This window comes from Narcine bancroftii, chromosome 8, assembly GCF_036971445.1.
Source record: "Narcine bancroftii isolate sNarBan1 chromosome 8, sNarBan1.hap1, whole genome shotgun sequence".
NCBI classification, from domain to species: Eukaryota; Metazoa; Chordata; class Chondrichthyes; order Torpediniformes; family Narcinidae; genus Narcine; species Narcine bancroftii.
Genome location: NC_091476.1, coordinates 3,320,563 through 3,331,890, shown reverse-complemented (window position 1 = coordinate 3,331,890; position 11,328 = coordinate 3,320,563). Strand labels below are relative to the sequence as shown.

The following is an 11,328-nucleotide window of genomic DNA, read 5'->3' as shown; positions in this document are numbered from 1 at the left end:
TTATTTCTTTCTACATGAATCTTCTTCCAAATATTGAGGAGATGATGTAATACTGGAGAAGTTCTATGTTGTACCAATTTTTCATCCCATTTATATAATATGTGTTCAGGTATCTTTTCCCCTATTTTATCTAATTCTAATCTCGTCCAGTCTGGTTTTTCCCTTGTTTGATAAAAATCTGATAGGTATCTTAATTGTGCGGCTCTATAATAATTTTTAAAGTTTGGCAATTGTAAGCCTCCTTGTTTATACCGTTCTGTTAATTTATCTAGTGCTATCCTCGGTTTCCCCCCTCTCCATAAAAATTTCCTTATTATTTTCTTTAACTCTTTGAAGAATTTTTCTGTCAGTTGTATTGGCAATGCCTGAAATAAGTATAGTATCCTTGGAAAAATGTTCATTTTAATACAGTTTATCCTTCCTATCAGTGTTAGTGGTAGATCTTTCCAATGCTCTAAATCGTCCTGTAATTTTTTCATTAGTGGATTGTAATTGAGTTTATATAATTGGCCTAGATTTTTGTTTATTTGTACACCTAGGTATCTTATTGCCTGCATTTGCCATCTGAATGGAGATTCCTTCTTAAATTTTGAGAAATCCGCATTATTCATAGGCATTGCTTCACTTTTATTTACGTTTATCTTGTAACCCGACACTTCTCCATATTCCTTCAATTTCTTATATAATTCTTTTATTGATAGTTCTGGTTCTGTTAAGTACACTATAACATCATCCGCAAATAGACTGATTTTATATTCCCTATCTTTTATTTTTATTCCTTTTATATTATTATCTATTCTTATCAATTCCGCTAGTGGTTCTATAGCTAGCGCAAACAATAAAGGTGATAGTGGGCATCCCTGCCGCGTTGACCTGCTTAAGTTAAATTGCTTTGATACATGTCCATTTACTGTCACTTTCGCTAATGGTCCCTTATATAATGCTTTAATCCAATTAATATACTTCTCTGGTAAACTGAATTTTTGCAATACTTTGAACAAATAATTCCATTCTACTCTGTCGAAGGCCTTCTCTGCGTCTAAAGCAACTGCTACTGCAGGTGCTTTATTTCCTTCTACTGCATGAATTAAGTTAATAAATTTACAAATATTGTCTGTTATGCGTCTTTTTTTGATAAATCCAGTTTGGTCTAAATTTACCATTTTCGGTACCTGTTCTGCTAATCTGTTCGCTAATAGTTTAGCTATTATCTTATAATCTGTGTTTAGCAAAGATATTGGTCTATATGACGCTGGTGAGAGTGGATCTTTCCCTTGTTTTAGTATTACTGTAATTATTGCTGTTTTACATGAATCTGGTAAGCTTTGTGTTTCATCAATCTGGTTGATTACATCCAGGAGGGGCGGAATTAATAAGTCTTTAAATGTTTTGTAGAATTCTATTGGAAATCCATCCTCTCCTGGTGTCTTATTATTTGGTAATTTTTTTTATTATCTCTTGTATTTCAACTGTTCCAAATGGTTCTGTTAATTTATTTTGTTCCTCTATTTGTAGTTTTGGTAGTTCAATTTTAGTCAAAAATTCATCTATTTTCCCTTCTTTCCCTTCGTTTTCAGTTCGGTATAATTGTTCATAGAATTCTCTAAAGTTTTCCTTAATTTCTTTTGGATTATATGTAATTTGTTTGTCTTTTTTCCTTGATGCCAATACCATTTTCTTAGCTTGTTCTGTCTTAAGCTGCCATGCTAGGATTTTGTGCGTTTTTTCACCTAGTTCATAATATTTCTGTTTTGTCTTCATTATATTCTTCTCTACCTTATATGTTTGTAATGTTTCATATTTTATTTTTTTTTATCCGCCAATTCTCTTCTTTTAGTTGTATCTTCCTTCATTGCTAATTTTTTTTCTATGTTTATTATTTCCCTTTCCAACTGCTCTGTTTCCTGATTATAGTCCTTCTTCATCTTGGCTACATAACTTATTATTTGCCCTCTAATGAATGCTTTCATTGCATCCCATAGTATAAACTTATCTTCCACTAATTCCGTATTTACTTCAAAATACATTTTTAATTGGTTTTCAATAAATTCTCTAAAATCCTGTCTTTTAAGTAGCATGGGGTTTAATCTCCATCTATACATTCTTGGAGGGATGTCCTCTAGCTTTACTGTCAATATTAAGGGTGAATGGTCCGATAGTATTCTCGCTTTATATTCTGTTTTTCTTACTCTATCCTGCATACTAGCTGATAACAAAAATAGGTCTATTCTTGAGTATGTTTTATGTCTAGCCGAGTAGTATGAGTATTCCTTTTCTTTTGGGTTTTGTTTCCTCCATATATCCAAAAGTTGGATGGCAGTCTCTTCAATCTGAGGCGCCTGCAAGCTCACACCAAGACACAAGAGAAACTTGTCCGTGAACTACTCTTTGCAGACGATGCCGCTTTAGTTGCCCATTCAGAGCCAGCTCTTCAGCGCTTGACGTCCTGCTTTGCGGAAACTGCCAAAATGTTTGGCCTGGAAGTCAGCCTGAAGAAAACTGAGGTCCTCCATCAGCCAGCTCCCTACCATGATTACCAGCCCCCCCACATCTCCATCGGGCACACAAAACTCAAAACGGTCAACCAGTTTACCTATCTCGGCTGCACCATTTCATCAGATGCAAGGATCGACAATGAGATAGACAACAGACTCGCCAAGGCAAATAGCGCCTTTGGAAGACTACACAAAAGAGTCTGGAAAAACAACCAACTGAAAAACCTCACAAAGATAAGCGTATACAGAGCCGTTGTCATACCCACACTCCTGTTCGGCTCCGAATCATGGGTCCTCTACCGGCACCACCTACGGCTCCTAGAACGCTTCCACCAGCGTTGTCTCCGCTCCATCCTCAACATCCATTGGAGCGCTTACATCCCTAACGTCGAAGTACTCGAGATGGCAGAGGTCGACAGCATCGAGTCCACGCTGCTGAAGATCCAGCTGCGCTGGATGGGTCACGTCTCCAGAATGGAGGACCATCGCCTTCCCAAGATCGTGTTATATGGCGAGCTCTCCACTGGCCACCGTGACAGAGGTGCACCAAAGAAAAGGTACAAGGACTGCCTAAAGAAATCTCTTGGTGCCTGCCACATTGACCACCGCCAGTGGGCTGATAACGCCTCAAACCGTGCATCTTAGCGCCTCACAGTTTGGCGGGCAGCAACCTCCTTTGAAGAAGACCGCAGAGCCTACCTCACTGACAAAAGGCAAAGGAGGAAAAACCCAACACCCAACCCCAACCAACCAATTTTCCCCTGCAACCGCTGCAATCGTGTCTGCCTGTCCCGCATCGGACTTGTCAGCCACAAACGAGCCTGCAGCTGACGTGGACTTTTTACCCCCTCCATAAATCTTCGTCCGCGAAGCCAAGCCAAAGAAAGATATCCAAAAGTTTCATTTCTTGCATTGATTTAATTATAAATTTGGTTACTTTGTTCTTTCTGTTAATTTTTTTCCCCGTTTTATCCATATTTGGATCCAAATTCAGGTTGAAATCCCCTCCTATTAGTATGTTCCCTTGCGTATTAGCTACCTTCAAAATGATATCTTGCATAAACTTTTGATCTTCTTCGTTAGGTGAATATACATTAAGTAGATTCCAAAACTCCGAATATATCTGACATTTTATCATAACATATCTCCCTGCTGGATCTATTATTTCCTCTTCTATTTTAAATGGCACATTTTTACTAATTAATATAGCCACTCCTCTTGCTTTTGAATTATACGATGCTGCTGTTACATGTCCTACCCAATCTCTCTTTAATTTCTTGTGCTCCAATTCAGTTAAGTGTGTTTCTTGGACAAATGCTATATCAATTTTTTCCTTTTTCAGTAAATTTAGTAGTTTCTTCCTTTTAATTTGGTTATGTATTCCATTAATATTTAAAGTCATATAGTTCAGCGTAGCCATTTTATACTTTGTTTATCTTCTCTTTCCGTTTTTCCATCATTACCTTTCCTCCTTTTCCATTTCTGTTTTCTTTTTTTCAACTCTTTATTAGACACCATTCCTACAACATCCAACATTTTCCTTATTCTCCTATTTATATCTTCTTTATCCCCAATCTCCCCTTCCCCTCCCGAGTTGTCCTTTATCCCTTGTCGGACAACCACATCTCCCCTCTCCATTTGGGTTTGCGAATCCACTCGCAAGCGTCAACTGATTTTGCAGTGACCGCTATTTCCCCCCACCCAGCCCCCCCCAGAAAAGATTTCACTTTTCATATGTAACAAAGGTCACTCTTTTAATTCCCTCCTTATTCTCTCTATTCCATTACCTTCCCTTATTAATTCTTGTCTATACTATCTATATTTTCCTCTAAGTACAGATACATTCACGTATGCACATTGTATCTATTCACTCTTATACCTCTTTACCCGCATACATATCAATCGTGATCATTTTTACTCTCATTACCCGTCTTCATCCCTCAGTCTATTTTTGTCTTTACCCACATACATATCAATCGTGATCATTTTTACTTTCATTACCCGTCTTCATCCCTCAGTCTATTTTTGTAATTGTTCTGCAAATTTTCGTGCTTCTTCTGGGTCCGAGAATAGTCTGTTTTGTTGTCCTGGTATAAATATTTTCAATACCGCTGGATGCTTTAGTATAAATTTATACCCTTTCTTCCATAAAATCGCCTTTGCTGTATTGAACTCCTTTCTCTTCTTTAGGAGTTCAAAACTTATATCTGGATAAATGAAGATTTTTTGCCCTTTATACTCCAGTGGTTTGTTGCCCTCTCTTACTTTTTCCATTGTCTTCTCCAGTACCTTTTCTCTTGTAGTATATCTTAGGAATTTTACTACAATAGATTTTGGTTTTTGTTGTGGTTGTGGTTTAGAGGCCAATGCTCTATGTGCCCTTTCTATTTCCATTTCTTGCTGAAGTTCTTGACATCCTAGGGTCTTAGGGATCCAATCTTTTATAAAGTCTCTCATATTCTTGCCTTCTTCATCTTCCTTAAGGCCCACTATCTTTATGTTATTTCTTCTGTTATAATTTTCCATTATATCTATTTTTTGAGCTAACAGTTCTTGTGTCTCTATCGCTTTTTTATTAGATTCCTCCAATTTCTTTTTTAAGTCTTCTACCTCCATTTCTGCTGCTACTGCCCGCTCTTCCATCTTGTCCATTTTCTTTCCCATTTCTGTTAAGGTCATATCTATTTTATGCATTTTCTCTTCTGTGTTGTTTATTCTTTTTCTTAAATCATTAAATTCCTGTGTTTGCCATTCTTTAAATGACTCCATGTATCCTTTAATAAGAGAAAGTACAACCCTTATCTTGCCTTTCCCTTCTTCTTCTATTTCACTGTACTCTTCCTCTTCCTCTGGGTTGGCCATCTGTTGTTTCTTTGTTGCCCTTTTCTTCTCTTCTTTCTTGTTTCCATTGTCTTCTGTGTTCTCTTCTTGCTGCAGGTGTTCTGCAGCTGCAGGTGTTCTGCAGCTGTCGTTGCCGGCTGTGGAGATCGACTCCCCAGCTGGTCCCCCCTCCCGTCGGTGTGTTTTTTTTCATGCGCGGTTGCGCACTTTTACTCGGCTCAGCGAGCCATTTTTGTAGTCCACTATCTACCGACCTGAGGGAGCGGGTTTCTCTCTCCACCGCGGGCCTCTTCGAACAGGTAAGGCCTTCACCTTCTTCCTCCGTTGTCTTCTCTTCCTTTCTTCTTACCATTGCTTTCGATTTTTCTTTTTTTGTCGCCATCTTCTTTCCACCTTTATACTCACTTTTCTTTAACTTTTATTTCTGTGCCTTTGTGTTTTCCTTTGTTTTTCCCGACTTTTCTGGAGAGGGCTGGAGTTCACCGTCCGGCCACTTACTCCATCACGTGACTCCTCCTCCATCATAAAATAATTTTTGATGTGAATTTGAAACTCAATGCTGTGTAACAGAAGAAAATTTAAAGTCAAATATTAAACTTGAGATTGGGCAACTTTTTCCCAAATGTCCTCATCACGGTGCACATTTTCCGGTCATTGCCAGCAACAGTTGGGCTCTAATGAGAGGAGCTTCAGTGTCCTAACATGAATTAAGTCACACTTTGGGTCTACAAGGGTGCAAGACCGTTTGAATGGATTGAATATCAACAGTGACAAGGCAACATTGGTTGATTTTTCTGGTGTAATTGATTAATTGGCCCAAAGAAAAGCACGTAAAGCATTTCTGAATGTGAAGGAGTGAACCATTTCTGATCTGAAATTCTGAATAAATGTGAACGTATTGTATTTAGTGCTTATTACAGGACTGAACTCTATTGTCTTATATACATTTTGAATAAAATTGCTTGCCATTACCTTCAAAATTCGTTCTAGTTCTTTTATTCTGTTACTTGTAAGTTCATCATGTACACTACATGTACATGTATATAAATCGTATGTATTTAGCACTGATAACAAAACGTCTTCATGAACATTTTGAAATGGGGTCTACATTTCCCATCTGGCTGGGCCTATTACCAGCTTTGCACCGCCTGCACTTACTACAAGGCCCAGACTCTGTACTGTTAAACTTCTGCAGTTTTCTCAGAACTTTTAAAAATTGCTTCACAGTCATTGATCAACTTCTCGATGGGTGTCACTGTAAACATGAGAAATCAGAGGCCTGGGCCATGACCTGTCACCCACTAACACGGCTAATCTGGCAGTGGACTCAGCTCCAATCTCCCCATTCTCCCTAACCCATCTTCACGCCTGGAGTGGCAAGAATGTGGAATGAGCTGCCAGCTGCAGTGGCGAATGGAAATTTTGGATAGGTCCATGGATGGAAGAGTTATGGAGGGCTGTGATCTGGGTGCAGATCATTGGAACTAGGCAGAATAATAGTTTCACACTGACTAGATGGGCTAAACGGCCCATTTCTGTGGAAGGGACTGTGCACTTGAGCTTTTAGAAACTAGTGTGCGAAGCCAAGTGAAAATGGTGGAAGGAACATTGAACTTTCCAATGTAGGGGAGGAGCTAGTTTTTTACAATTAGGAATTTATCTTAATTCACAATAAGTTATTTTCAATAAGAAAACCTTTCAAAGTTTCTTCGCACCCCTAGTGTCCTATCTGTACATTTTCTAATTGGGACCTTTGCCACCTTATCGTCCCTGTTGCTTGAGGGTCTCAGCCCCTCATGCTCAGTAATGGAAACTCTCTAGATCAGCCGTTCTCAATGGGGGCCACAGCACATTTATAAGGAGAGTCATGGACTAAAATCATATTTAAAAAATTTTTTTTAAAATGTAGTTAGTAGGAGAGAGGTACAGGAAAAAAATGTGACTTTCACAGGCAAAGGGTTGGGCCCATAAACCTTGAACAGAGTCCCAAAGGGCCCATAGCCAAAAAACACTGAGAATGGCTGCTCTAGATTGTGGTCCTTCCCCACGGCACTCTCTCATTGGCTGTGCCAGGCTTCAGTGTGTGCCTCAGCACGTAGTGCTGTAACCTGGAATGTGCCAGTTGGCAGCATTCCCTCACTGACATTTCTGTGTGATGAAAGACCAACTGGTTTTGGGCAGCCCAAAAGGTGTCTTTCACCTAGTTGATGGTCTTCCAGCAGTTCTGGAATGATGTCTGTCTCTGTGTGACAAATACCTTTGGCCAGAGGTCCATCAGGCAGAGGTTAGCACAGAATGTTCTGCAGATACTGGGAACCAAGGAATCGAAGGACATGGTTCCCTGAGCAGACCATCCAGGTCATCTGGTGGAATGCCTCAATGCCAGTGCTCACCAACAAGCACCAGGACTTGGTTTGGCTGGTGGTGAGAGGAGCCCATCCTTCCTGTACAACAGGAACATCACCACAAAGCATGTTGTCCCCAAGATGACTGTGGTGGAATGGAGACAGTTGCCCACCTCGGCAGAATTTAGACTTGCTAGGTGTGTGGAGAAGGATGCAAGAGACCTTGTCACAGTCCATCCCCAGCAGCAACGTGACAGAGAACTCTCTGATCTACAGGCTGTTCCCTGATCTCATCGAAGTTTATAACATTAAGAGAGGGACTGATCAGTCAGTCTTTCATCCAGGGTAAGCTAGAGGACAAGGTGAGGTGGGAAAGATAAAGTAAAAGGCTTCTAGATATGCTCATGAATATGCAGGTTATCGATGGATAGGTGCAGACAGGATTTTCACTTAATTTGGGCATTATATTCCATGCAGACATTGTGGGTCCAAGGGCCTGATCCTGTATTGCAATGTTCTACATTCCAATACCCACACCCCCTTGTCCAGAACCTCCTACCCCATCCCTGGCAGACATTCTGAGATCCACATTGGCCTCACTTTCCATGTTTAAAAACTCTCTGTAAAGATGTCATTAGCAGAAAGGGTGAAAAACAGGTTCAAGGGAGTGAAAGGAACTGGAGAAACTCAGTAGGTGCTGCAGCATTTACAGGATCAGAAACTATTGACATGAACATGTGTCACAGTGCAACTATTCCTATAAAATTACATTTAAAAATAAATAAATTAGTGCAAAAATAAGAGAAAGTGAGATAGTGTCTGAAGGTCATTGTCCATGCAGAAATCTTCTTCACCTTCTGTCCTTTCCCCCTCTCACTTCTCACTCCCCCTCTCCTTCTATCATCCCACCTGTTAGCCTGTGCTCATCCCTTCCCTTCCCCACCTTTTTATTCACACCTACTTATTCTTCCGGAATCTTGATGAAGGCCTCAGGCTCAAAACATTGATTGGATGCTGCGCGACCTGCTGAGTTTCTCCAGTACATTTGTGCATTGCAAACAGATTCACAAGAATGTTCCTGGATCTGGAGAGCTTGAGCAGAGACTGTATCTTTTTCCTGATGGTAGCAGCGTGAAGAGGGCATGACTTGGATGGTGGCAGCGTGAAGAGGGCATGACCTGGATGGTGGCAGTGAAGAGGGCATGATCTGGATGGTGGCAGAGTGAAGAGGGCATGATCTGGATGGTGGGGTCTTTGAGGATAGAGGCTGCTTTCTTAAGACACCTTAAATAGCAGGATCTTTTTTCACACAGAAGGTCGTGGGATGACAGTAGACAGGACTTGCTGCCAGAGGAAGATGTAGTAGGATGTTCATTGACTCGGGTTAAAAGACATTTGGACAGGGCAGGAATCAGCATAGGGGCCAGCGAGTTGACAGACAAGTTGGTCAGCAGGTTGAAGGGCCTTTTTCTGGGCGAGGACTCGAGAACTGGAGTGGAAGCGTTGGAGAGAAGGTGGTGAATGAATAAAACTGGGAAGAATCGAAGAGTGGGACATGCTAGAAACAGTCAGAGAGCAGAAATGGCCGAGACTCGGTGGGCGGTGCGGCAGGACTCCGGCGACCCTTTGCCCGGCTTGGGAGAGGAGGCGTGGAGATGCTGCCCCAGCCACTGTGGGGGCTGCAGGAAGAGGAGACGCCGCGCCTGCTCAGTCCGGGCGCAGTGGCAAGGCCAGCGGCTGGTGATTTCATTTCCTGCCCAGAGCTGCTGCTGCTCAGAGGGTGTCACTTCGCAAAGGGCATCGCAAGTCGTGGCAGGACGAGAGGGGAGCGAGAGACGGGGGCCCCGTGGCGCAGCAGGTGGCATTGACAGCGGGTGCCCCAGCGACGGTCATCGGAATGGGCGCTGGCCCCAGCCGCCAGTGGCATTGCTGCAGGTCGCCCGATGCGAGCCGCCGAACTTGGCCGTGCTGAATGGCTCTCGGGCGCAGGGCGCAGGCAAGTTCCACACACGTCGAGACTCAGCGCCCCAGCGGAGTGGGTTCGATCACTGGGCTCCAGGATGGTCCTGCCCAAGGCGCTTCACCGTCACCGCGGACCTGCCTTGACCTTCCGTGCCTGAATTCGCGATCGAAGAGGGTTCCTTGTTTTGGTGAGTGTGCAGGTCACGGGGTAGACTCGGAATTCCGAGCTTGCGGTTCCAAAGTCCGCTACCCAGTGTGGACAGAGTCATGGCTCCATGGGAGCGGGTTTCGTGACCCTGCGCCCCACTCGACTGATTCTTCAGAGAACGATTTCACCAAAACAAAAGCTCAACCCTTCCTTCCTCGGAATCCTCTAGTTTTCATCCATGTGCTTATCTAAGAGTCTCTTAAATGTTTCAGCCTCCATCACCCCTGGCAAGGCACCCACAACCCTGTATGAAAAACACTTTTACCCCGTGGTCTCCCCGAAACTCCCCTCCCTCTTGGTGCTCAACCCATTGAGTTTGCAGAGTGATTCAAGCAAGTGGTCAAAGAAATTGTTATGGAAAAGTAACAAGTAATTGTTGCTTCAGAGCTGCAAAAATATGCATTATGTTTGGCATCAGATAATATTTAAAATGCCATTGAGCTGAAGAAGAGAAGCTAAAGGTGGGCGAGTTTCCTGACAGTCAAATAGATGGAAGATGTGTTGAGAAACTGGACTCTGCAACAGGATGGAATGAATGGGAGAAAACCTGGCAAATAGAGCGTGATGTGGGAAAGTGTGAGGCCATGTATCCACGTTGACAAGAGGAATTAAAAGGCAATCAGTTAAATGGAGATAAATTGCAAATGAGTGCAGAGCGATCTCAATACTCTTGTGCATGAATTGCTAGAAGTGAGCAGGCAGGGACTGCAAGTGGTTAAGAAGGCAAATAGTTATGGGGGTTTATTGAAGTTTAGATAGAGTGAAGTATTGTTCCAATTGTCAGGAGGGTCATGAGGTCACTTCTGGACTACTGTACAGAATTTTGGCTCCTTCTGAAAGAAAAGGATTGGAGGCCATTGAAACGATACTTACTCCGCTAATTTCCAGGATGATAGGGTTATCCTGTCATAAGCAATTAAATAAGTTGGATTTGTATTCTTTGGAGTTTAGAAGAACGAGGGATGATCTCACTGAATCGTAAGTGGGCGCAATACAACAGGAGCTGAGATGTTTCTACCAGTGAGTGGGTCTTCAACAAGGCTTTATGGTCCCAAGCGTCTAGCCATTTAAAAACGTTTATAGAATTTCCTCTCGCAGAGGGTGGTGAAGTTTTGGAATTCTCTATCCCAGAGGATAGATGAGATGGATCATTGGAGGTATTTCACGAGGAGGAAGTCACACTTTTGAGAGATTGTGTAAATGAGGGCAGTGGAAGATTGACACAGAAGTGGAGCTGAAGCCAGGGGCAGATCAAGCATGACTATATGAATGCAGGGCAGGCATGAGGAAGCACGTGCTTTATTCTTGCTCCTTTTTCTCCCATGTTGTTAATAATTTGCAAGTTATGGTTACAGAGAGCATTGTAGTCGGTGCATGTTTTAATCCAGCTGGAGGAAGTTTCAGTTGAGGGAAGATCATTGGTTCTGCTGTATCTTTCCATGATGACATTTAAAAGACATGGGGATAGTGGGTTATG

At 42.2% G+C, this 11,328-nt stretch overlaps 1 protein-coding gene across 1 annotated transcript in view; it reads left to right on the top strand.

The window, feature by feature from the left end:
* Nucleotides 1-9,359: 9,359 nt before the first annotated feature.
* Nucleotides 9,360-11,328, top strand: part of LOC138740258 (A-kinase anchor protein 17B-like) — a 26,182-nt gene continuing 24,213 nt past the window's right edge. The window contains 1 exon segment of the mRNA XM_069892623.1: nt 9,360-9,831. The gene's annotated coding sequence lies outside the window, so the exon portion shown is untranslated.